Source organism: Chiloscyllium plagiosum, unplaced genomic scaffold, assembly GCF_037043375.1.
Source record: "Chiloscyllium plagiosum isolate Xiang-an unplaced genomic scaffold, Cpla_swu_hap1 HiC_scaffold_5, whole genome shotgun sequence".
Taxonomy (NCBI): domain Eukaryota; kingdom Metazoa; phylum Chordata; class Chondrichthyes; order Orectolobiformes; family Hemiscylliidae; genus Chiloscyllium; species Chiloscyllium plagiosum.
In genome coordinates, this window is record NW_028270143.1 from 115,365,180 (window position 1) to 115,390,553 (window position 25,374).

At 42.3% G+C, this 25,374-nt stretch overlaps 1 protein-coding gene and 1 long non-coding RNA gene across 8 annotated transcripts in view; one reads left to right on the forward strand and one right to left on the reverse strand.

The window, feature by feature from the left end:
• Nucleotides 1-25,374, forward strand: part of LOC148150012 (uncharacterized) — a 141,663-nt gene that overhangs the window by 113,535 nt on the left and 2,754 nt on the right. For both annotated transcript variants that reach the window (XR_015757274.1, XR_015757275.1), the window contains one exon: nt 5,654-5,740. This is a non-coding gene — a long non-coding RNA (uncharacterized LOC148150012). The remainder of the gene's footprint in view (nt 1-5,653; nt 5,741-25,374) is intronic.
• The window catches only part of LOC122550120 (actin-related protein 3B), a 182,743-nt gene that overhangs the window by 79,010 nt on the left and 78,359 nt on the right, over nt 1-25,374 (reverse strand). The window lies entirely within an intron of this gene.

A 25,374-nucleotide genomic window follows, 5' to 3' on the forward strand; every position in this document is an offset into this window, starting at 1 on the left:
TTAACTAAGGGAGAGTTGATCAATAGATTTGGGGCTGATACAAATATTGATGGGATGGTAAATTGTGAGGAGGATAATCCTAGATTACAAGAGGATAGAGATGGATTAGTCAGTAAGGCTGATCAGTGGCAAATGGAATTCAATCTAGATAAGTAAGAGGTGATGCACTTGGGCAGGACAAACAAGGCAAGGGAATACATGATGAACGGCAGGACCCTGGGAAGCACTGAGCATCAGAGTGACATTGTAATACATGTCCACTGCTCCCTTAAGGGAGCAGAACAGGTAGATAAAGTGTTTAACAAGGCATATGAGATGCTTGCTTTTATTAGCCAAGACACAGAGGTAAGGAATAGGGAGGTTATCTTGTAACAGTATAACATGTCAGTTTGGCCATAACTAGAGCATTGTGTGCAGTTCTGGAGTCTACATTATAGGAGAGGCTGCAGAAGAGATTTATCAGAATGTTAAACAAAAACCGAAAGAATTAGAGATGCTGTAAATCGGAAACAAAAACAGAAGTTGCTGGAAAAGCTCAGCAGGTCTGGCAGCATCTGTGAAGAGAAATCAAAGTTAATGTTTCGGGTCCGGTGACCCTTCTTCAGAACTGATGGTAGCTAGGAAAATATTGGTTTATATACAGAAGATAGGATGGGGGAGGGGTAAGGAGTAAACGATAGGTAGAGATGGAACCCAAAGAAACAAATGAACAGTTGGACAGACAAATGAGTCAGTAGCGATTTGGCTGGGAGGGTGAATAGTTGTTAAGTGGAGACTGTTAGTGACTAATAATAGGTAGCGTGTAATGGCAGACCATGTGATAATAAAGGGGAAAATGAGGACTGCAAATGCTAGAGATTAGAGTTGAGAGTGTGGTGCCGGAAAAACACAGCAGGTCAGGCAGCATTTCAGGAGCAGGAGAATCAAAGTTTTGGGCAAAAGCCCTTCATCAGGAAGATGTGATAACAATGATATGTGACAGCAAAGCCTGGTGTGTGGTAGGGGGCGAGGACATGGGGGAGTTCAGGTCCTAAAATTATTGAACTTGATATTGAGTCTAGAGGATGGTAGGGTCCCCAAGCAGAAAATGAGGAGTTATTCTTCCAGCTAGCACTGAGCTTTGCTGGAGCACTGCAGCAAGCCTGAGACAGAGGTGTTGCCAGGGAACAGAGTGGTGTGTTAAAGTGGCAGGCAACTGAAAGCTCAAGAATTTTCTTTGCAGAAAGAATGTAGATGTTCTGCGAGGCAGTCACCCAGTCTATGCTTACTTTCTCCAATGTAGAGGAGACCATATTGTGAGCAGCGAATGCAGTGGACTAGATTGTCAGAAGTGCAAGTAAAGTGCTACTTCACCTGGAAGGTATGTTTGGGCCCTAGATACTGAGGAGGGAGGAAGTAAACAGGCACCTTCAGCGGTTCCATGGGAAAGTCCCATGGAGCTGTGTGGAGGGTGATAGGGGGTGTTGGGAGTGAAGGAAGACTGGATTATGGTATCACAGAGGGAACAGTCCCTGCGGAACGTGGACAAGGGAGGCGAGGGGAATATGCATCCAGTGGTAGCATCTCACTGGAGGTGGCAGAAATGGCAGCTGATGATCTTCTGGATGTGGGATAGTGGGTAAGGACAAGGGGAACCCTATCGTTGTTACAGGAAGGAAGAGAGGGAGTGAAAGCAGAAATGCCGGAGATGGGTCAAACCCAGTTGAGAGCCCTGTTGACAACAGTGCTGGGGAAATCTGCAGGTTGAGGAAGAAAGTGGACACTTCAGACTTCAGCTTGTCGAAGTTGGTCTCATTGGGACATATGAGACGGAATTCTGTAAGAATGAAATGGAATCTTTTCAGGAAAAGGGGTGCGAGGATGTTTAGTCAAGGTAGCTATGGGAGTCAGTGGGTTTATAGTAGATATTAGTGGCCAGTCTATCCCAGCATTGGAAACAGAGATGTCAAGGAAGGGAAAGGAGGAATCAGAGATAGATCAGGTGAAAGTGAGGGTGGAGTGGAAACTGGAAGCGAAAATGATTAACTGTTCCAATTCCAGATGAAAGGAGGAAGTAGCACTGATGACATCATCAATACATCAGAGAGAGTTGTGTGTGGGGGCCAGAATAGAACTGGAACCAGGAATGTTCTATATGCCCCTTGAAGAGGCATAACTGGGGCCTATGCGAGTAGCCATGGCCACCCCTCTGACCTGAAGAAAATGAGGGGAGTTAAAAGAGAACTTGTTGAGAATGAGCACGAGCTCGACCAAGCGAAGGAGGGTGGTGGTGGGTGGGAACGAGTCAGGCTTTTGCTCCGGGAAGCGGACAGCCCTGAGACCATCCCGATGGGAGATGGATGTGTACAAGAATTGCACATGCACGGTGGCTGGAGCCTGCAAACTGGAAATTTGGAAACTGGTGTGAAGCATCAGAGGAATCACAAATGTATATGGGCAGGTACTGGACCAGGGGAGAAAAGAATGAGTCAAGGTAGGAAGAAATGAGTTCTGTGAGGCAGGAGCAGGCTGAAACAATGGGTCTGCCCAGTCAGTCCTATTTGTGGATTTTCAGAAAGAGGTAGAACCGAGGGGGGGGTAGGGTGGTGTTAGGCAGACTACCAGATGAAATAAGGTCAAAGTTTACTGGCCAACATCTCTGTCTCAGGCTGGCTGCAGTACTCCAGCAAAGCTCAGAGCAAGCTGGAAGAATAACACTTAATTTTTTGCTTGGGGAACCTGCAGCCCTTTGACTCAATATCGAATTCAATAATTTTAGGGCCTGAACTCCCCAATGTCCTCGCCCCCTACCACACACACCAAACCTTGTTATCACAGTCTACCATTACACACTACCTATTGTTAGCCAACTATTCACCCTCCCAGCCAGATTACTTTCAACTCCTTTGTCTGTCCCACCAGTCTTGTCCCTCTTCGGACTCCATCCCTACCCATCATTTACCCCTTACCCCTCCCCCACCCTATCTTCTGCATATAAACTGATATTTTCCTAGCTACCATGAGTTCTGAAGAAGTATCACCAGACCTGAAACATTAACTTTGATTTCTCTTCACAGATGCTGCCAGACCTGCTAGGCTCTTCCAGCAACTTGTGATTTTGTTTATCAGGATGTTGCCTGAGCTCGAGAGTTCTGGTTATGAAGAGAGATTGGACAGACTGGGGTTGTTTTCCTCGGAGCAGAGGAGAACAAGAGAGGACATAATTGAGATGTATAAAATTATAAGGCACATAAAACAGTGTAGACAGTAAGGAACTGTTGGTGGATACATCAATGACCTGGAGGCATATGTTTAAGGTAAGAGTCAGAGGAGTTAAAGGGGATGTGAAGAAAAAAAATTCACTCAGAGGGTGGAGGAAATCTGGAACTCACTGCATGTAAGGATGGTAAAGGCAGAAATACCTCATTCTTCAAGAAGCATTTAGATATACACCTCTGATGCCAAAGTACACAAGGCTATGGGCCAAGAGATGGAAAATAGGAATAGAATAGTTTGATGGTTGTTTTTGACCAGCATAGATTAGATGGGCAGAGGGGCTTTTAGTATGCTATAGACTCTATGACTTGAAGAGAAGACAGACGTGTAAAAAGAAGAGTGAAGAGAAAAGTAAAGAGAAAAGAGAGATGAAAAGAGTGAAGAGACTTATTTATTAATAGAAAGATTGAAGCCAAACATTGGAAGTTAGTGATCACAAAGATTACCTTCCAGATTGCAGAACCTCAATCACACTAATAATCACATGTCATATCAACTTTTCTAGATATTTACAGACATTTGAATGAACTTGTTCAGACATGTTATAACACAGGTAGGAACAGGTAGGACTTGAACCTGAAAAAACTTGACTTTGTTGTCCTCAAATAGCCCTAGTGTGGCAGGGAATGGGAACCTAAAAGGCAGCTTACAACTGACAAATTTGTTTAAGAAATTGTTACAACTGAGGCCAAAGGAATGCACCATTGCTCTAGTCACATGAATCCATTGGTCACAAAACAAAATAAATAACTTTTTTTTGCTGCTGCCAAAATGACCAATTAAATTCCTTATCTATATCACTTTTAAACAACAAGATCTAACATACACAGTTAATAAAATTGAAGTATAAATGCTGGGGAAAGAGGGTTATTTTTGAAAAAAAAAGGTCATTAGGTTATTCCTGAAAGTAAAAGAATAAGAATCAAATGTTCTGCATTCTGTTGCTCTGGTGTTCAGGCTGGTGTGGTCAAGTCACTAGTCACACATGGTTGTCCCTAAAGTCTAGCAGATCCAGCTTGCCCAGGGGATACAATTCTGAGCTGTTTCTGCAAACACCCTTTCAAAGAGCAATTAGATTTCACTCTGAATTTAATAAGAGGCTTTTCTGTTTAGAAATTAGAGAGAAAACTACTTGGCAATTTGTCTTATCACGTTTTCCTCCTCAAATTGTTGTGAGTAGATGGTTTTCCACCAACTCAACTTGTTCCTAACAGGTTGCTCTTTAATCAAACCAGATAAAATAAGCATCTCTATAAACAATCCACTGTTCAAAAACAACATTTACCAGGGGTCTACAGCAAACCCATTATCACCAGTCATGTGTTTCATAGGAAGCTTGTAAAAAAAAGCTCCAATGTCCACAAGTGAACTTTCAATTAAAGAAACCATGAGTTTCCACACAACCTGAAATAAATCCATTTTGCATAATTTTTCAAACCTTGGATTTCCCAAGCAATACTAAATATAAAGTATCTTCATAACATAATACAGAAACTGTCTTATGGGCAAACACAAATAGGCAATTTTACACAGTAAAGTCCAACAACAAGATTTAAGTGAATACCCAGTTAGTCATTTTTGGTATTATTGGTGCAAGGAGGAATGTTGGCCAGGGCAAAAGGCGAACTTCCTGGTCATTTTCATAATATGCTCCAGGATCTCTTTTTATCCATACAAACAAGACACATGGGACTCTCACATCAAATCACCAAAATGAAAATAGCAGGAATACATACCTGTACCTTTCTGTTCTGTCATCCACTCGAGAGGTGGTACTTTGAATATAGATTTTCCTTATATGATATCATAATGTTTTTCATTATATCTTAATTGGGAATGGTGATTAATAAGTTCACACTGATTGTCAAAGAAGGAAAATTGACACATTGCCCGGCTGCTAGCTACATAAGCAAACAGCAGTAACACATACAACAGAAGTGCTAAACAGCTCTCCTTCAATCTCTGCTATAACTATGGAGCATACTTCACCACATGACCTTGAAGTTAACTGAAGAGAATAAACCTGTAAGACACTTGTCAGATTTCTTTCCAAAATCATAACAGCTCCAGACCAAAAAGAAGTTTTTGCAAAAGATTGCCCGCTATTCATTATGAATATTCTGACTGAACGTGGTTAATTGTCTTCCATTTTGAAGCTAATATCTCAAATTTAAGTTATAGATGCAACAGTTTTAAACTAGAAAATGTGATTGTGCAATTTCAAAAGGTTTACTTAAATATTTTTCAGGAACATATTTGATGAAGATCTTTTATAATTATCAGACAGCAAGAAGAGGTGACAGACATTAATAATTTCCTAATATCTTTTTCCAATTTATAGGTGTGTTTTCTGGTAAAACATTTAAGATATTTACTTTTATTTGGAATTCATTCACAGAATGAAGGTTTTGCTGACTCAACATGCACTTATTGCCCATTCTTATCGCCCTTGAAGAGGTGTTGATGAGCTGCCTTCTTAAACCAGGTATTTCCACAATGCTGTTGCAGGGAGAGGTCCAGGATTTTGACTAGCAACACTGAGGAAATTGCAATACATTTCCAAGTCAGGATAGTAAGTGGTTCAGAGGGGGATGAGCAGATGGTGTTCCCATGCATTTACTGCCTTGTCTTTTTAGATGGAAATATTATTGGGCATGGAAAACATTGTTTAAAGAGGCATGGTGAATTTCTTCAGTACATCTTGTGCATATTACATACTGCTGCTACTGAGTAACAATGGTGGAAAGAATTGGATGTGGTGTCAATCAAGTAGGCTTCTTTGTCCTAGATGGTGTTGGAACTGCACTCATTCAGGCAAGTGGAGAGTATTCTATTGAACTCCACTTATGCCTTGTAGCCAATGGACAGGCTTTGGAAATCAAGAAGTGATCTTGTAGCCTCTGTATTTATATGGCTAGTCTAGTTCAGTTTCTGGTCAATGGTAATGCTCAGGATGTTGATAGAGGGGGTTTCATGAAGGGCTTTTGCCCGAAACGTCGATTTTACTGCTCCTCGGATGCTGCCTGAACTGCTGTGCTCTTCCAGCACCACTAATCCAGAATGGGGTTTCAGTGATGCTAATGTTATTAAATATCAAGGGGCAACAGTGCGATTGTTTCTTGATGGATTATGTTATTGCCTGGCACTTGTGTAGCACGAATGTTACTTGCTACTTGTCAGTCCAAACCTGGATATTGTCCATATCCTGCTACATTTGGACATGGGCTACTTCACTATTGGAGGAATCAGAAATGGTGAGGAACATTTGCTGATGATTGCACAATACCCCAGTTCCATCCTTAAAATGGAGAAAGGTCATTGAAAAAGTAGCTGAAGATGATTGGGCCTAGGACACTACTCTGAGGAATTCCTGCACAGGTATCCTGGAGTTGAAATGACTTATCTCCAACAACCACAAACATGTTCCTTTGTGGTATGTCAACTCCAATACAGCGGCTATCCCTGACTCCCAATGAATCCAGTTTTTCGAATTTTGATGCCATAACTCATAAAATGCAGCATTGATGTCAAGGGCAGTCACTTTCATCTCTCCCCTGAAACTTATTCTTTCGTCCATGTTTGTCCATGTCCAAAGCTCTCATGTGGTCAGGAACTGAGTGGTATGGGCTGTTTTAGCTGGAGCGTCAGAGGCTGAGCGGTGACCTTATAGAGGTTTACAAAATTATGAGGGGCATGGATAGGATAAATGACAAAGTCTTTTCCCTGGGATCGGGGAGTCCAGAACTAGAGGGCATAGGTTTAGGGTGAGAGGGGAAAGACATAAAAGAGACCTAAGGGGCAACTATTTCACACAGAGGGTGGTACGTGTATGGAATGAGCTGCCAGAGGATGTGGTGAAGGCTGGTACAATTGCAACATTTAAGAGGCAATTGGATAGGTATATGGATAGGAAGGATATGGGCCAGGTGCTGGCAGGTAGGACTAGATTGGGTTGGGATATCTGGTTGGCATGGACGGGTTGGACCGAAGGGTCTGTTTCCATGCTGTACATCTCTATGACTCTATGACTATGACTCTATGAGTAGGTTGTCAAGCAAGTGCTGCTTGATAGCACTATTAGAATCATAGAGTCATAAATTTATACAGCACTGAATCAGATCCTTTGGTCTAACATGTCTGTGCCAACCAGCTATTCTAAACTGATCTAGTCCCATTTGACAGCATTTGGCCCATATTCCTCTGAACCCTTCCTTTTCATGTACCCATGGATACCTTTTAAAAGTTGACATCTTCCATCACTTTACTGATGATGTGTAGACTGATGGGGTAGTAATTGGCTGGGTTGGATTTGTCCTTCTCTATGTGTACAGAACATACCTGGGCAATTTTCCACATTGTCAGGTAGATTTTTGTGATGTGGCTGTACTATAACAGCTTTGCTAGGGGTGTGGCATGTTCTGGAGCACAAATGTTCAGTGCTATTGGCATAGTGTTGTCTGGGTCCAAATCCTTTACAGTATTCAGTGGCTCCAGTCTTTTGTTGATAGCTGTTGCTGTAAATCAAATTGACTCAAGATTGGCATCTGTGATGCTGGGAACTCTGGAGGAGTCAGAGATGGATTATCTACTTGATCCTTTTGGCGGAAGATTGTTGCAAATGATCCAGCCTCATCTTTTGCACTGAGTGTTCTGGTCTCCCACCTTTTTAAGGAGGGAGATATTGGTGGAATCTCCTCCTCCAGCATGTTGTTTAATTTTCCATCACCAGTCACAACTAGGTGTATTAGGAATGTACAGCTTTGAACTGATCCATTGGCCGTGAAATTTCTTAGCTCTGTCAATCAAAATTGCTTATGCAATTTCACATGCAAGTAGTCCTTTTTGTTTGTAGCTTCACCAGGAAAACATCTAAGCTATAAGTGTGCCGGGTGCTGTTCCTGGCATATCCTCCTGTACTCTTCAGTGAACAAGCATTAATCCTCTGTCCTGATGACAACAAGAGTGGGAGTTATGCCAGGCCATGAGTTTGCAGATTGAGTTGGAGTACAATTCTGTTGCTGCTCATGGCTCACTGTGCCTCATGAATGCCATGTCTTAAGTTGCTAGGTCGGTTCGAAGTCTGTTCCATTCAGCTTAGTCATAGTGCCACACAATATGATATAAGGTATCCTTAATGTGACGATGTGATGATACTGTCATGGACAGATGCATCTGTGGCAGGCCATTTGGTGAGGATGAGGTCCAGCATGTAATTCCATATTGTTGGGTCCCTTACTACCTGTCACAGTCCCAGTCTAGCAGCTTTGTCCTTTACGATTCCACCAGCTCGATCAGTGGTGCTTCTAAGCCTCTTGGTGGTGAACATTGAAGTACATTATGTGCTCTTACCAACCTCAAAGCTTCCTCCAAGTGTTGTTTAATATAGAAGAGCACTGATTCATCAACCTAGATGCACAGTATGTGCGATCAGCATGCGGTGTCCTTGCTCACGTTTAACCTGATGCCATGGGACTTTGTGAGGTCTAGAGTCTATGTTGAGAACTCCCATGGTAAACTCCTTCCTGACTGTATACCACTGTTTGTCATGTCTGCTGGTGATGGTGTTGTCTGGGAAATTGGTCAGTCATGTATATGTGAATTATTCTTATCAACTAGTCTAAGACAAATCTCTCGATTTTGGTTCTAGGCCCTAAGTTAATGAGGAGGACTTTTCAAGGTCGACAGGGCTGCATTTGCTATTGACGTTTCTGCTACCTGCCTATCTTCCTTTCCACCTATCCACTCCACCCTCCTCTCTGACCTATCACCTTCATCCCCACCCCATTCACCCATTATTCTCTTTGCTACCTACCCCCACCCTCCTCCCTGACTTATCACCTCCATCCCCACCCCCATTCACCTATTGCACTCTATGCTACTTTCTCCCCACCCCCACTTTCCTCTCATTTATCTCTCCACCCTGCAGGCTCCCTGCCTCTATTCCTGATGAAAGGCTTTTGCCCGAAACGTCGATGTTCCTGCTCCTCGGATGCTGCCTGAACTGCTGTGCTTTTCCAGCACCACTCTAATCTAGTGCTTTAGTCAATGCCAGGTGACCTATCCAGTTTCATTCCTTTTTTCCAGCAGTTGATAAAATTGAGTGACTTGATAGGCCATTTCAAAGGGCATTTAAGAGTCAACCACATTGCTGAGGGTCCAGACTAACCATCACAGTAATTGGCTACAAAAATAAAACACATAATTTACCACGCCAGGTTTAATTCTGGGACCTGACTGGATCAGTATTATCACCAGCTGAGAGCCATAACACAGAACAATTTCATAGAAAAGATGGGAACAAGTGGTTCTACAGGCATACATCATCAACTTAGAGTTCATCTCCTCCACTAACCTTTAGTTGGTTTACCATTGTACAACACTGAAGAAAGTATCCACCAAGTCCTTGAACGTCCACAACAACAAAAATCTGCAATTAACACCAACATACCTTATTTTGCACAAGGCAAGCAAGAAAGAAGGGACTGGTGAATATTGCTTATAACTCAGCCTATTATTGCTTTTCTTGCAATGGTCTCTAACGCTGCCAATTGGGGTGGCAATGGGGAGGAGCAGGGAAAAGGAAAGTAAAACTATTATTGTATTATGGAAATACAAAGGAAAGGAAACAATTACAGAGAAACATAGTTTGGAGATGCCGGTATTGGACTGGGGTGTACAAAGTTATAAATCACACAACACCAGGTTATAGTCCAACAGGTTTAATTGGAAGCACACTAGCTTTCGGAGCGACGCTCCTTCGACCCTACAACACCATTCAATGTGATCACAGCTGATCATGCAATCTCTGTATCCCATTCCCGCTTTAGCCACTCTGTCACATCCAGCTCTCTCTTGATGATATCTAATTAATATCTAATGAACTGGTCCCAACAATTTCCTGTGGGAGAGAATTCCACAGATTCACAACTCTGAGTGAATAAAGTCTTCCTCATCTCAGTCCTGAATGGCTTACCCCTTATTCTTAGGCTGTGACCCTTAGTTCTGGATACCCCCAACATCGGGAACATTTTTGCCGCATTTGGCATGTCCAGTCCTATCAGGATTTTATATCTTTTGATGAGATACCCCGCTCAACCCCGTCATTCTTCTAAATTCCAGCAAGTACAAACCCATTTCATCCACTCTTTTCTCACATGCTAGTCCTGCCATTCCTGGAATCAATCTGGTGAACCTTTGCTGGACTCCTTCAATAGTAAGAATGTCCTACCTCGGACTAGGAGGTCAAATCTGCACACAATACTCAAGGTGTGACCTCACCAAGGTCCTGTATAACCGCAGCAAGACATGCTTACTCCGACACTCAAATCCTCTCGCTATGAAGGCCAGCATGCCATTAGCTTTCCTCACTGCCTGCTGCATCTGCATGCCAACTTTCAACGACAGTTCCACCATGACACCCAGGTCTCATTGCACCTCACCTTTTCCTAAATTGCCACAATTCAGATAATAATCCGCCTTTCTGTTTTTGTAACCAAAGTGGATAACCTCACATTTATCCACATTATATTGCATTTGCCAAGTATTTGTTCACTCAGCTAGTTCTGCCCAAGTCACCCTGAAGCTTCTTAACATCCTCCTCACAGCACACAGTGGCACCCAGCTTAGTGCCATCTGCAAACTTGGAGACATAGTCGGTTCTGATATCATGCAATAGTTCGCTTCGCACGCGATCTCGCATTATAAGAAAATCACACAATAGCCACGCCATTTAAATAAATGGGGCCGGAATCACATTATAGCCAATACAGGTAAGGAAAGTCCATGTTCTGCAAATAACAGTCTAAAGTCTTCAATCACGTTAAAGCCAATTTGCTTTGAAAAAGACACGCATTTTAGCAGAACCGACTGTCTTGCATTCAATTCCTTTATCCAAATCATTAATGTATATTGCTAACAGCTGAGGTCCCAGCACTGAATCCTGTGGCATGTCACTCGTCACTGCTTGTCACTCTGAAAAGGACCCATTTATTCCAACTCTCTGCTTCCTGTTCTCTATCCACGCCAATGCATTACCTCCGATACCACGAGCTTTAATTTTCCTCACTAACCTAAAAGAATGGGAAGTGGACATGAGGGAAAAAAAGTTGGCAAAGATCGAATTCCACCCTAAGTCAGAGAAGTCTCATCGTTACCTTTTTAAAATTTCACGAGCATTGAAATTCCATTTCAATGAATCTGTGACAATTTAGGAAATTTTCTTGGCTTTTCCATGACCAGCAGGAGTCCTATATCTCCCTTCTTGAAGATATTAACAATTGTGCTATGGAGTGATTGCATGTCACCTTAAGGGAAGCAAAAATCCACCAGTTTTGAAAAACTCAACTGGAATACCATAAGGACCACAAATTCTCTTGTATATCATTCAGTTGATTTGCTTATTGCATCGTTGAGCATTAATCCACGGATTCTCACACAATGAGATCGAACAAGGTCAACTGTAATAAACCATTGGACCTGTTCCCAAACCATTGGGCTCGAGCATCAGTGTCACCAGGACTGACTGTTTTAAAACAATGCTGAAATATGTGAACCTCTTAGAACAAAAATGAGTTGCTTTCATTGTCTGGCACAACAACACAAGGGCACAAGTCACAGTCATAGAGTCATAGAGATATACAGCATGGAAACTGACCGTTCGGTCCAACTCGTCCATGCCAACCAGATATCCCAACCCAATCTCATCCCACCTGCCAGCACCTGGCCCATATCCCTCCATACCCTTCCTATTCATATACCCATCCAAGTGCCTTTCAATGTTGCATTTGTACCAGCCTCCACCACATCCTCTGGCAGCTCATTCCATACACGTACCACCCTCTGTGTGAAAAAGTTGCCCCTTAGGTCTCTTCTATATCTTTCCCCTCTCACCCTAAATCTATGCCCTCAAGTTCTGGACTCACCCACCCCAGGGAAAAGACTCTGTCTATTTATCCTATCCATGCCCCTCATGATTTTATAAACTTCTATAAGGTCACCCCTCAGCCTCTGACACTCCAGGGAAAACAGCCGTAGCCTATTCACCCTCTCCCTATAGCTCAAATCCTCAAGAAGGCAGAATACCAACAATTCAGGTTTAATGCCCGAAGATAAATTCAGAAAGTAAAATACATGTGGTAGTAAGAGAAAGCCAAAGATATCCAACAATACTAAATAATACTTAGATTCAGGAAAAGTCCCAGAGGATTGGTAAGCTGCCAACATAACACCCTTGTTCAAAAATGGAAGGAGGCAAAATAAAGGGGTAACTATAGGTCAGTTAGTTTATCATCTGTCTTTGGGAAAACATTAGACCCTATTATAAAGTCTGTATTAGCAGAGCATTTAGAAATGTATAACATAATCAGAGTCAGCATGGTTTCATGAAGGGGAAATCATGTGTGATGTAGGAGCATAATCCTGCCTTCCTCCCCCCAACCAGCAACAAAGACTCAGGAGGCAGGCAGGATTCAGGCAAATGGAAGACTATTATTCAAGCAACAACCAGTTAATGCAGGGAGAGGGCCAAAAGCCTTCCCCAAATCTGGCCTTGACGTGAGAACTTAGTCATTCTCTTAATCTATGGCTCAGATTGGGAGAGAGATCAATGACACACTTTGATTTTTACAGTGAAATATAGTGCTTTTATACATTTTGTGTTACAATAATCACAAAGCATGCTCATTGTGTCCTTCCCCAATATTCCATATGCCCAATCCTATGAAACACCTAATCAATGATGGGCATTCCTATGGACTTTCCCAGGTGCTGATGATCTCATGGTATTTAAGACATTGTAATCTCCAGATCTTCAGATCTTTCTATGCATTCTATTAATTTACATTCCAAAGTTACTGGTTACACTCCTTCTGGTCTGTCCCAAAGTTGCTTATCTCTAAGGACTACTTGAATTCTATTATTCATTGAATTCCATGTGCTGTCTCTATCAAATTCAGTTATTCCTTTTATACTTTCCAAATGACAATTGGTTTTAACTATCTACTACAAGATTTGTAATATTAATTTATGTTGTTAAGTTAGTTGTAAAGTGTAAAATTATACTGCTGCTTTTACTGTTAGCACTTTGTAATTAATAAATTGCAAACAATTTATTTTGCTCAGGCCATGCCAGGCATCTTTTTAGAGATAAGAAAAGCATTTCCTGAGGCTAATTAACTTTCACATCTAGGTTTAAATGTTTTTTTCCCCTAATGCTTCTAATATTGGATCTACATCTATCTATAATTATGTTGAAATCTATATCTATGATTATCTGTAGTCTCTTAAACTAGAACCTATTTCTTAATATAGTGAATAACATGCTGACTGCAGATGCTGGAAACCAGATTCTGGATTAGTGGTGCTGGAAAAGCACAGCAGTTCAGGCAGCATCCGAGGAGCAGCTGCTCCTCGGATGCTGCCTGAACTGCTGTGCTTTTCCAGCACCACTAATCCAATAACTTCAAAGAAACAACTAATTATTATAAAATAACTTTAGCTGCTGTTTTCACAGCTGCTTAATGAGTATGGCTGGCTGGTCCATGGGCTGAGATATATACCCTTTGTTCTAACTGGTGCTGTTCACTTAACGAGCCAACATCTTTTCATTAATGAGGCTGGAAACAATCACTTGCCTATCCTTAGGCATCTTCTTTGATGGTTGTTTGTTCACATTGGAGTAGCCTTGTTCAAAGGTACCATTGTGTTTCACTTAAATGTTGGAACAGGCTTTTCACTTCTACTTATCTCTTGTTTGCCATTTTGTGTCTTAATGCTGGAGTTGACTGTTCTATTCTGATTATCTGTAGTTGGCCATTTTGAGTCTTTCAAATATGAGCTGCCCTTAGACCTACAACTATATTACAATTCTTTGAAGTGATAACAAATCGGAGCAGTGAGAAGCAGTGGATGCAATATATTCAATTTCCAGGTATCATATAAAATATGGTAATGATAAGGGACCATACATTAGGCTACTTAATAGGATAAGAACCCATGGTGTTGGGGTAGTATAATAGCATGGGTAGAGGAATGACTAACCAACAGAAGACAGAGAGTTGAGATTAGATTAGATTACAGTGTGGAAACAGGCCCTTCGGCCCAACAAGTCCACACCGACCCGCTGAAGCGAAACCCACCCATACCCCTACATTTACCCCTTACCTAACACTATGGGCAATTTAGTATGGCCAATTCACCTGACCCTGCACATCTTTGGACTGTGGGAGGAAACCGGAGCACCCGGAGGAAACCCACGCAGACACGGGGAGAACGTGCAAACTCCACACAGTCAGTCGCCTGAGGCGGGAATTGAACCCAGGTCTCTGGCGCTGTGAGGCAGCAGTGCTAACCACTGTGCCACCGTGCCGCCCACTAAAGTTATATTTTCAGGATGGCAGTCTGTACAGGTGGTTCTTCTATATCACAATGGTTGCGTTCTTGTGCAATCCTGCATTATAGAAAAATTGCACTTCAGAAACTGCACATAAAGTGTTGGCGATGTAATCACGTTACAGCCAACACATGTTTTAAAAGTTTGCACTTTAGAAACAGTGTCCCAGTTCATCACTTGTGTTACAGCGAATTTGCTTTAACGAAACATGAGTTATAGCAGAACGACTACAGGGATCAGTGCTAGGGCTAAAACATAGAGGATTCTGGTGAGGGGGGTTTATGTACTATTGCCAGGCTTGCAGAAGACAAGTGGTGAGGATGACACAAACTCTCTGGAGAGGGATATAGACAGGTTACGCTAGTAGGCAAAAACTTAGCTGATTGAACATAATGCAGGAAAATGTGAGGTTATACACTTTGGCAAGAAGAAAAAACGAGCTGGATATTGTTTGAATGAGGACAGACTGCAAAAACCTGCAGCATGGAGGGTTTCCGGAATCCTCATGCATTGATCACAAAAAGTTAGCGCATACAAATCGAACAAGAAATTCTAAAGGCAGATGGAATACTGGCATTTATTTCAAAGAAAATGGGGCATGAAAATAGTTAAGTATTGCTGAAACAATACAAGTTAGATCTCAACAAGAATATTTTTAACAGTTTTGGTTCCATTAACCAAGCAAAGATAAATGGAATTGGAGACAATCCAGGGAAGGCTCACTAGGTTGACGCCAGGTATGGAAAATTGTATAATGAGGAGGCGTTAAACAGGTTGGGCCTGTACTGATTTGGAGTTTAGAAGAATAAGACCTGACCTTATTGAAACATATCAGATTCTTATGATATCTGGCAGCATCTGCAGAGAGAAAGCAAAGTTAACATTTCAAGTTGTAAAGGTGGATAAATCCCCAGGACCTGATCAGGTGAACCCGAGAACTCTGTGGGAAGCTAGAGAACTGATTGCTGGGCCTCTTGCTGAGATATTTGTATCATCGACAGTCACAGGTGAGGTGCCGGAAGACTGGAAGTTGGCTAACATGGTGCCACTGTTTAAGAAGGGTGGTAAGGACAAGCCAGGGAACGATAGACCAGTGAGCCTGACATCGATGGTGGGCAAGTTGTTGGAGGGAATCCTGAGGGACAGGATGTACATGTATTTGGAAAGGCAAGGATTGATTCGGCTTTGTGCATGGGAAATCATGTCTCACAAACTTCATTGGGTTTTTTGAGGAGGTAAAAAAGAGGATTGATGAGAGTAGAGCAGTAGATGTGATCTATATGGACTTCAGTAAGGCATTCGACAAGGTTCCCCATGGGAGACTGATTAGCAAGGTTAGATCTCATGGAATACCGGGCTCAAAGGTAGAAGATAGCAGGTGGTGGTAGAGGGTTGTTTTTCAGACTGGACGCCTGTGACCAGTGGAGTGCCACAAGGATCGGTGCTGGGTCCTCTACTTTTTGTCATTTATATAAATGATTTGGATGCGAGCATAAGAGGTACAGTTAGTAAGTTTGCAGATGACACCAAAATTGGAGGTGAAGTGGACAACAAAGAGGGTTACCTCAGATTACAACAGGATCTGGACCAGATGGGCCAATGGGCTGAGAAGTGGCAGATAGAGTTTAATTCAGATAAATGTGAGGTGCTGCATTTTGGGAAAGCAAATCTTAGCAGGGCTTATACACGTAATGGTAAGTCCTCGGGAATGTTGCTGAACAAAGAGACCTTGGAGTGCAGGTTCATAGCTCCTTGAAAGTGGAGTCGCAGGTAGATAGGATAGTGAAGAAGGCATTTGGTATGCTTTCCTTTATTGGTCAGAGTATTGAGTACAGGAGTTGGGAGGTCATGTTGTGGCTGTACAGGACATTGGTTAGACCACTGTTGGAATATTGCGTGCAATTCTGGTCTCCTTCCTATTGGAAAGATGTTGTGAAACTTGAAAGGGTTCAGAAAAGATTTACAAGGATGTTGCAGGGTTGGAGGATTTGAGCTATAGGGAGAGGCTGAACAGGCTGGGGCTGTTTTTCCTCTTGCGTCGGAGGCTGAGGGGTGACCTTATAGAGGTTTACAAAAGTATGAGGGGATATCTGGTTGGCATGGATGGGTTGGACTGAAGGGTCTGTTTCCATGCTGTACATCTCTATGAATCTATGACTCTATAAGTTCAATGACTCTTCTTGTGACTAGGAAAAGGTGCTATATATGCTGAAGACAGGGATAGAGGAGGGATGGGGAAGAAAGGCTGATAATAGAGACCATAAGTAGGTGAAAACAGTTTGGTTGCACTGAAAACAGCCCATGTCATGAAAGGGCATTCATTTTGGGGATGGGTAAAGGACATAGGTGTTCAGGTTCTAAAATTATTGAACTCAATATTGAATCCTGAATAATTCCTATTATTAACTTTTCTTTCTCCCTAGCATGCTTTTGTCCATCCCTTTTCTACCTGTCATTCTCTCTCTGTGGACCTATCTTCATCCATCCGCTCACTCCTTTCCTCCATTCCCCTCCTCTCTACCTCCTCCATTCCTGCCTTCGGCATATTTACCACTTCAGATTGTAAGTTTGTTCGCTGAGCTCGCAGGTTTGTTTTCAGACATTTTGTCACTATACTAGGCAACAATGTCAGTGAGCCTCCGGTAAAGTGCTGGTGTTCTGTCCTGCTTTATATTTTGTGTTTTGGTCTCTTAAGGTGGCTGCTATCATTTCCAATATCAGCCACCTTAAGAGATCAAGACACATAAATAGAAAGTGGAACAGAACACCAGCGCTTCACTGGAGGCTCACTGATATTGTTGTCTAGTATGGTGACAAAATGTCTGAAATCAAATCTGCCAGCTCAGCGAGCAAACTTACAACCTGAACCTCAACCTGAGCTACAAACCTTCTCAAAAATCACAAACATATTTACCACTTTTCCTATTTACTATCAGTTGTGAAGAAAGGTCACTGAACGCGAAATATTAACTCTGCTTTCTCTCCATAGATGCTACCACACCCATTGAGCTTTCCAGCAATTTCTGAATTTGTTTCAGATTTTCAGCACCCACAGTTCTTTGTTTTATTTATGATACTTAAAGGGCTTGACAGATGCTGAGTGGCTGTTTCTCCTTGTGGGAGAATCTAGGACCAGAAGGCATGATCTCTGAGAAAGGGGTTGCTAATTTCGACAAAAATGAGGTGGAATTTCATGTCAGAAAGTAGTGAATCTATAGCATTCTTTACTACAGAGAGAAGTGGAAGTTGGGTTGTTAAGTATGTTCAAAGTTGAGATAGACAGATTTATAATCAGCACAGAAATCAAAGGTTATGGGGAATGGCAGGCAAGTAGATTTGAGGATAAGCCTCCTCTACATTGGGGAGACAGGCCGCCTACTTGCGGAACGTTTCAGAGAACCTCTGGGACACCCACACCAACCAACCCAACCACCCCGTGGAGGAACACTTTAACTCCCCCTCCCACTCTGCCAAGGACATGCAGGTCCTTGGCCTCCTCCATCACCAGACCATGGCAACACGACATCTGGAGGAAGAGCGCCTCATCTTCCGCCTAGGAACCCTCCAACCACAAGGGATGAATGCAGATTTATCCAGCTTGCTCATTTCCCCTCCCCCCACCTTATCTCAGTCCCAACCCTTGGATCAGCACCGCCTTCTTGACCTGCAATCTTCTTCCCGACCTCTCCACCCCCACCCCCTCTCCAGCCTATCACCCTCACCTTAACCTCCTTCCACCTATCGCATTCCCAACGCCCCTCCCCCAAGTCCCTCCTCCCTACTTTTTATCTTAGCCTGCTTGGCACACCTTCCTCATTCCTGAAGAAGGGCTTATGCCCAAAACGTCGATTCTCCTGCTCCTTGGATGCTGTCTGACGTGCTGCGCTTTTCCATCAACACATTTTTCAGCTCCTCCTTGAGGATAAGTATGTCAACAATGATTTCACTGGCAGAGCAAACCCGATGGGCCAAATGGCTTAACTCTGCTTCAATGTCTCTGAAGCCATCAGGGTCATCTTTGGACTAATATCTTAAAAAAATGTGTAATTAAGAAAATTGAGTACAAAACAGAGAGTTTGGCAAGAGGGAGCTCTGTTGATGTGAGGAAGAAGACGTCAGCTTCATTTTGCTTTTCTACCCTTCTCATCCTGTAGGAATTGGCTTTTTCTCCAATACTGGAAAATGAGTTACTTGTTCTGCTAGTATCCAGTAAGTGCTTAAGATCAATTTGATTCTAAAATTTTAAAATGCTACTCAAGTTTGTGGTAAATATAATAAAGTAAATTAAAAGCAACATAAGTAAGTGAATGATACAAATAAGTAATTAATTCAAACTCATTAAGGATGGCAGAGCAAGCGACTAGTCAAGGTTGCAACATGTGGGAATTCCCAAACACCATTGTGGTCTAGGGTAAAGAGTTCTGCAATAAGTGTTTGAAGTTCAAGCAGCTTTGGCTCAGAGATGGAGAAAGAGTTGAATTACAGACGCTGCAATGCATTGGGGAAGAGAATTTTACCTGGATCCTTTGTATGAGAAGGCAGTTACACCACTTAGGATAGGGTCTTCTGATTTGGTCAGTAGTCAGGGACAGGAGGGTGTCACAGTGAGTGAGTCAAGTTAGGGATCCCAGAGGACAGGAGTGCAGGAACATCAACCTTTGAAATTATCTAATAAGTTTACCCAGAGATAAAAAATACTGCAGATGCTGGAATCCAAAGTGGACAAGCAGGAGGCAGGAAGAACACAGCAAGCCGGGCAGCATCAGGAGGTGGAAAAGTCGATGTTACACCCGAAACGTCAACTTCTCCACCTCCTGATGCTACCTGGCTTGCTGTGTTCTTCCAGCCTCCAGCTTATCTAATAAGTTTATTCAGCTTATGTGGATGAGAGTGGTGGCTATAGGGTGGATGAGCAAACTGAACATGGCACCATGGTATAGGAAGCTGTTTAATTAGTGGGAGTAAAAGGAATGTCATGGTATTAGGTAATAATATTGTGAGGAGGACTGCTACGGTTCTCTGTAGCAAAGAACAAGAATCCAATTAATGTGTTGCTCGCCAAGTGCCGGGGTTCAGAACATGCAAGGAACCTACAGTGGGAGAAAGATCCAGTAGTCATGATCTATGTAGACATCAGTGACATAGGCAGAACTAGGAATAAGAGGATCCCCACAGAGAGTATGAGAAAAGCAAAAACACAAAAGGTTACAATCTCAGGGTTATTACTTGAGTAATGTATGAACTGAGGAGAAAGTGAGTCTGCAGATGCTGGAGATCAAAGTTGAAACTTTATTGCTGGAACAGCACAGCAGGTCAGGCAGCATCCAGGGAACAGGAGATTCGACGTTTCGGGCACAGGCCCTTCTTCAGGAAGGCCTGTGCCCGAAACGTCGAATCTCCTGTTCCCTGGATGCTGCCTGACCTGCTGTGCTGTTCCAGCAATAAAGTTTCAACTAATGTATGAACTGCTTTAGAAGACATAACATTAAAGAGTTGAACACAGGGACGCTTCTTGAAGTCAATGACCAGCTTCTTCATTTTGCAGATATTGATGGAGAGATTGTTGGTCTTTAAACCATGTCGCTAAGCACGCAATCTCTTGCTTGCACTCTGTCTCGTCCTGTTTCAGATCCGACCTACAATGGCAGTGTCATCAGCAAACTTGTAAATGGAGTTAGAGAGGAATTTGGCCACACAGTCATGAGTATAGGGTGGCGCGGTGGCGCGGTGGCACAGTGGTTAGCACTGCTGCCTCACAGCACCAAGGACCCGGGTTCAATTCCCACCTCAGGCGGCTGTCTGTGTGGAGTTTGCACATTCTCCCTGTGTCTGCATGGGTTTCCTCTAGGTGCTCTGGTTTCCTCCCACAGTCCAAAGAAGTGCAGGTTAGGTGAATTGGCCATGCTAAATAGTGTTAGGTACATTAGTCAGGGTGACTGGGTCTGGGTGGGTTACTCTTAGAAGGGTCAGTATGGACTTGTTGGGCCGAAGGGCCTGTTTCCATACTGTAAGTAATCTAATCTACATAAGGAATACTGTAGGGGACGGAGTATATAGCCTTGCAGGGCACCTGTGTTAAGGATTACCATGGAGGAGGTGTTGCCATCTATTCTTACTGATTACTGACAGGTCAGGAAGTCGAGGATCCAGTTTCAGAGCGGAGTGCCAAGACCTAGGTCTCAGAGTTTGGAGACGAGTTTGTTGATGACAATAACAGCTTGTTAACCAAATGTTTCAGGACATGGCTTCAGGATGACAAGGCCTGCATCTTGAGTATTAAGAGGTATATGATATTCAAGAATTAGAGGAAGCTAGGTAAAAACTGCAAATAGCATTTGTGAAATAGCATTTGATACGAAGTGAAAAGTGAAGTCTCACAGGGTTCTGTGCTGGAGTCGTTATATCATTTACATTGATGGCATAGATTGGCAAATTCATGGCAGCTAAATTTGCAGATAATACAAAGATAGAAAGGCAAGTTTGTTGTGAAGAAGACATAAGTAGTTTGCAGACTGATAGTGATAGATTGAGTGAATTGGCAAAAATCTGGCTGATGAGTATAAATGGCTGAGGAAATGTAAATTTGTAACTTTGGCCTGAAGAATGAAAAAGCGGAGTATTTCTTAAACCAAGAAAGGTAGAGGAATTCTGAGGTGCAGAGGAATTTAGCTTTCTAATGCGTGAGTCAGAAAAAGTTAATATGCACATACAACAAGTAATTAAGGAAGTAAGTGAGATTCTATTATTCATTGCAAGAGGAATTGAACATTAACATTCAGCTATACAGGGTATTGGTGAGGCCACATTGTGAATATTGAATGCAGCTTTGGTCACTTTATTTAAGGAAGGATATAAATGCTATGCAGGAGCTTCAAATGAGGTTTTGTTTTAATTAATTCATGGTATGTGGGCTTCACTGTGTCAGCATTTATTGCAATCATTTATCTGTAATGACCAGGCAGTGAGATGCCTTCTTGAACTCTGCAACCCTTTTCTATGGATATGCCCTCAATGTTGTTAAGGAGGGAGTGAGCAAAGAGGGATATGAAACTTGTTTAAAGACACTTGTTAGACCTTAGCTCAAGTATTGAGAAATTTCAATTATGAGGACAAACTGAAAACATTAGGACTGTTCCCCTTGGAGAGAAGAAGGCTGAGGGGAGATTTGACAGAAGATTTCAAAATCATGCATGGTTTGATCAGAATAGATAGGGACAAGCTGTTCTTGCTTTTGTAAAACAAAAGTGATGTGCAAATGAAACAAAAGTGATGCGAGAAAAAACTTTTTCACAAAGTGAAAGTTGGAGTCGTAAATGCATTGCTTGGAAATGTGATGGATCAGGTTCAACTGGAGGTATTGGAAGAATATTTGGATTTTTAAAAAATCATTCATGAGATGAGGGTGTTGTTGGTTTGGCCAGTATTTTTTGCCCATCCCCAATTGCCTAGAGGACAATTAAGAGTCAATCACATTGCTGGGGTTTGGAGTCACATTGAGGCAAGATCAGGTAAGGATGACAGTCAATAATGGATTCTTGGTCACCATTAGACTCTTAATTCCAAAGTTTTACTGAATTCAAATTTCACCATAAGCTGAACCCAGATCCCCAAAACAGTACCTGAGTCACTGGATTGTTAATCCAGTGATAATACACCTAGGCCATCACCTTCCCTAAGATAATAGATGAGCTGTGGGGAGTCAGGAGGTGACTTACTCACCACAGTATTCCTAGGCTCTGACCTGCTCTTGTAGCCACTATGGCAAGTGTCAAGTCCAGCTGAGTTTCTGGTCAATGAATAGAACTGATGCAGGGCATCTTGTAGATGGTACACACTACTGCTACTATATGTCAATGACGGAAAGAGTGAATGTTTGTGGATGTAGTGCCAATCAAGTCGGCTTTTAATTCTGGATGGAGTCAAGCTTCTTGAGTGTTACTGCAAATGCACTCATCTGGGCAAAAGGGCAGCATTCCAACTCATTCCTGACTGGCACTTTGTAGATAAAGGACAAGCATTGAGGAGTCAGGAGGTGAGTTGCTCACTGCAGGATTCCTAGTAGTTGACCTGCTCTTGTGGCCACAGTACTTATACAGCCAGTCTAGTTTAGTTTCTAGTCAGTGGTAACTCCCAGGATGTTTATAGTGGAGTATTCTGTAATGGTATTACCATTGAGTTTCAAGGGGCAATGATTAGATTCACTGTTGTTGGAGATGGTTATTGCCTGGCACTTGTATGGCATGAATGTCACTTAGCTTAAGTGTGCCTATTGTTCAGGTCTTTGCAGCATTTGGACATAGACTGCTTCAGTTTCTGAAGACATGCAAATAGTGCTGTACAGCAAATAATGCACATTCCCACTTCTGACTTTCTGATGGAGGAAAAGTCATTGATAAAATTTAAGATGGGCTAGCCTGGCACATTAGTTTGACACCTGGAATGAGTGAGTTGTCTTATGATGGTAGATAGGAGAGCCTAGGCTCATTTTCACTGGAGTCAAGAAAAGGGAGGGCTAATCATTTGAAGTATATAAGATCTTAAATGTTCTTGACAACATTGACGTGAAAAATAGGTTTCCTTGGTGGTTAAATCCAGAACTAGGGAGCATGATTTCAAATTGGAAAATGTCTACTGACACTCCCAAATAGCTATCAGTCCACATGGTCAAAATGCATATGCGCAGTACCCTTGATAGCACTGCTAGTGATATCATTCCATCCTCGAAAAGTGTGATGCTGGGAAAGCACAGCCAGTCAGGCAGCATCCAAGAAGCAGGAGAATCAACATTTTGAGCATAAGCTCTTCATCAGGAATGAGGAGGTGGGCCAAGGGGGCTGAGAGATAAATGGGAGGGGGGGTGAGGGTGGGGGTAAGGTAGCTGAGAATGCAATAGATAGATGAAGTTGAGGTGAAGGTGATAGGTTGGAGAGGTGGGTGGAGTGGATAGGTGGGAAGGAAGACAGACAGGTAGGACAGGTCAAGAGGGTGATGCCAAGTTGGAAGTTTGGATCTGGGATAAGGTGGGGGTTGGGGAAATGAGGAAACTGGTGAATTTCATATTGATCCCGTGTGGTCAGGGGTCCCAAAGCAGAAGATGAGGCGTTCTTCCTCCAGGTGTCAAGTGGTAAGGTTTTGGAGTGGAGGATGTCCATGACCTGCATGACCTGCATGTCCTTGGCAGAGTGGGAAGGAGTGTTAAAGTGTTCGGCCATGGGGCGGTGGGGTTGTTTCATGCATGTGTCCTGGAGATGTTTTCTGAAGCGTTCTGCAAGTAGGCGTCCTGCCTCCCCGATGTAGATGAGACCACATCGTGAGTAACGGATACAGTAGATGACATGTATGGAAGTGCAGGTATGTTTTTTTACTAGCAGAACGTTTTCACAAAGTGTGCGTGCACAGAACCTTCTGCATGAGCAATGTGAACTTTTCAGTGTGTCAGGAAACACAGCCTTCAAATTATGAGTCATACTTTAGGGACAGAGATGAGGTGAACTTTTTTCTCTCCAGGGTGCGCAACTTTAGAACTCTGCCTGAGAATAGTTGAAGTGAGATTATTGAATACTTTAAAGGCAATGGCAGTTAGATTATTGTTATGCAAGGGAATCAAAGGTTATCGGGGTAGATGGGAATGTGGAACTTGAAATATAAACAGATCAGCCTTGATCTTATTAAATGACAGAGCAGGCTTGAAGAGATGAATGGTTCCTATTTTCCACATTCATATAGTCAAATGAATAAAAACCCATTGCTCACAGGATGGTGTTTTACTTATTAAGGGTGACAATGCCATCCATTTAAAGAACATTTTCAATGCTCAATGGGTATACTGTCCAGGCTACCTTCCAATAGTAACTTTGTTGTAACTACTGTGAAATGTATCATTCAAATTGACTTTAATTGGACCATTAAATTAAAAAAAAGATTGCACCTTACTTTACATATTCATCTTTCAATTTAATGAATTAGTGATTGTTCCTGTTTCCTGATCAGTCTGTGGATTATAATGCTCCAAACACACATCTGACCCCATCAGCATATTCTTTCTATTCCATGTTCCCACCCCCACCCAATTCATCTTACTTCCTTTTACATAAATCTAAGCTATTTGCCTCAATTATCTTACACAGTTGCATCGAAAAAATCTCTGGGCAAGCACAAACTGAATTTTTGAACCTTGTGAACTCTAGTAAGATTTGAAAATTGCCAATTTAAAGTCCTATCTCCCAAGAAAAAATACAATTCTCAGAGTATTCTCTAATAAAGACATTGCAAAAGAAAGCTACAAAATTAGAAAGGTGTGGGAGTACATTTTGTGTGTAACTGCACCAAAAAACTACATTTCTGTTTCCATGGTTACAGATGGAATCACTAAATTGGTGAAGAGAACATTTCTGCATTCTGCTCTTCTCAACTCAAGTACTCAAGCAGTTTAAAACAAAAAAAATCCTCTAGTTAAAAAGTGAATGTCACTCCACCAACAAACACGAAAGCAGCTTGAAAGCCCCTACTATATTATTCAAACTAATCTTGGTCTTTTAGGAATGTTGGAGCAGAAATAGGCCATTCAAGCCATTGAGTCTGCTCTGCCATTCAATTTGATCCTGAATAATCTCCTACCACAATATTATTTTCTTGCATTCTCAAAATCCCTTCTTTACTCTAATATCTGAAAATTCATTAATTTCTTTATTGAAAATACTCAATGACTGAGCCACACACCCTTCTTGGAG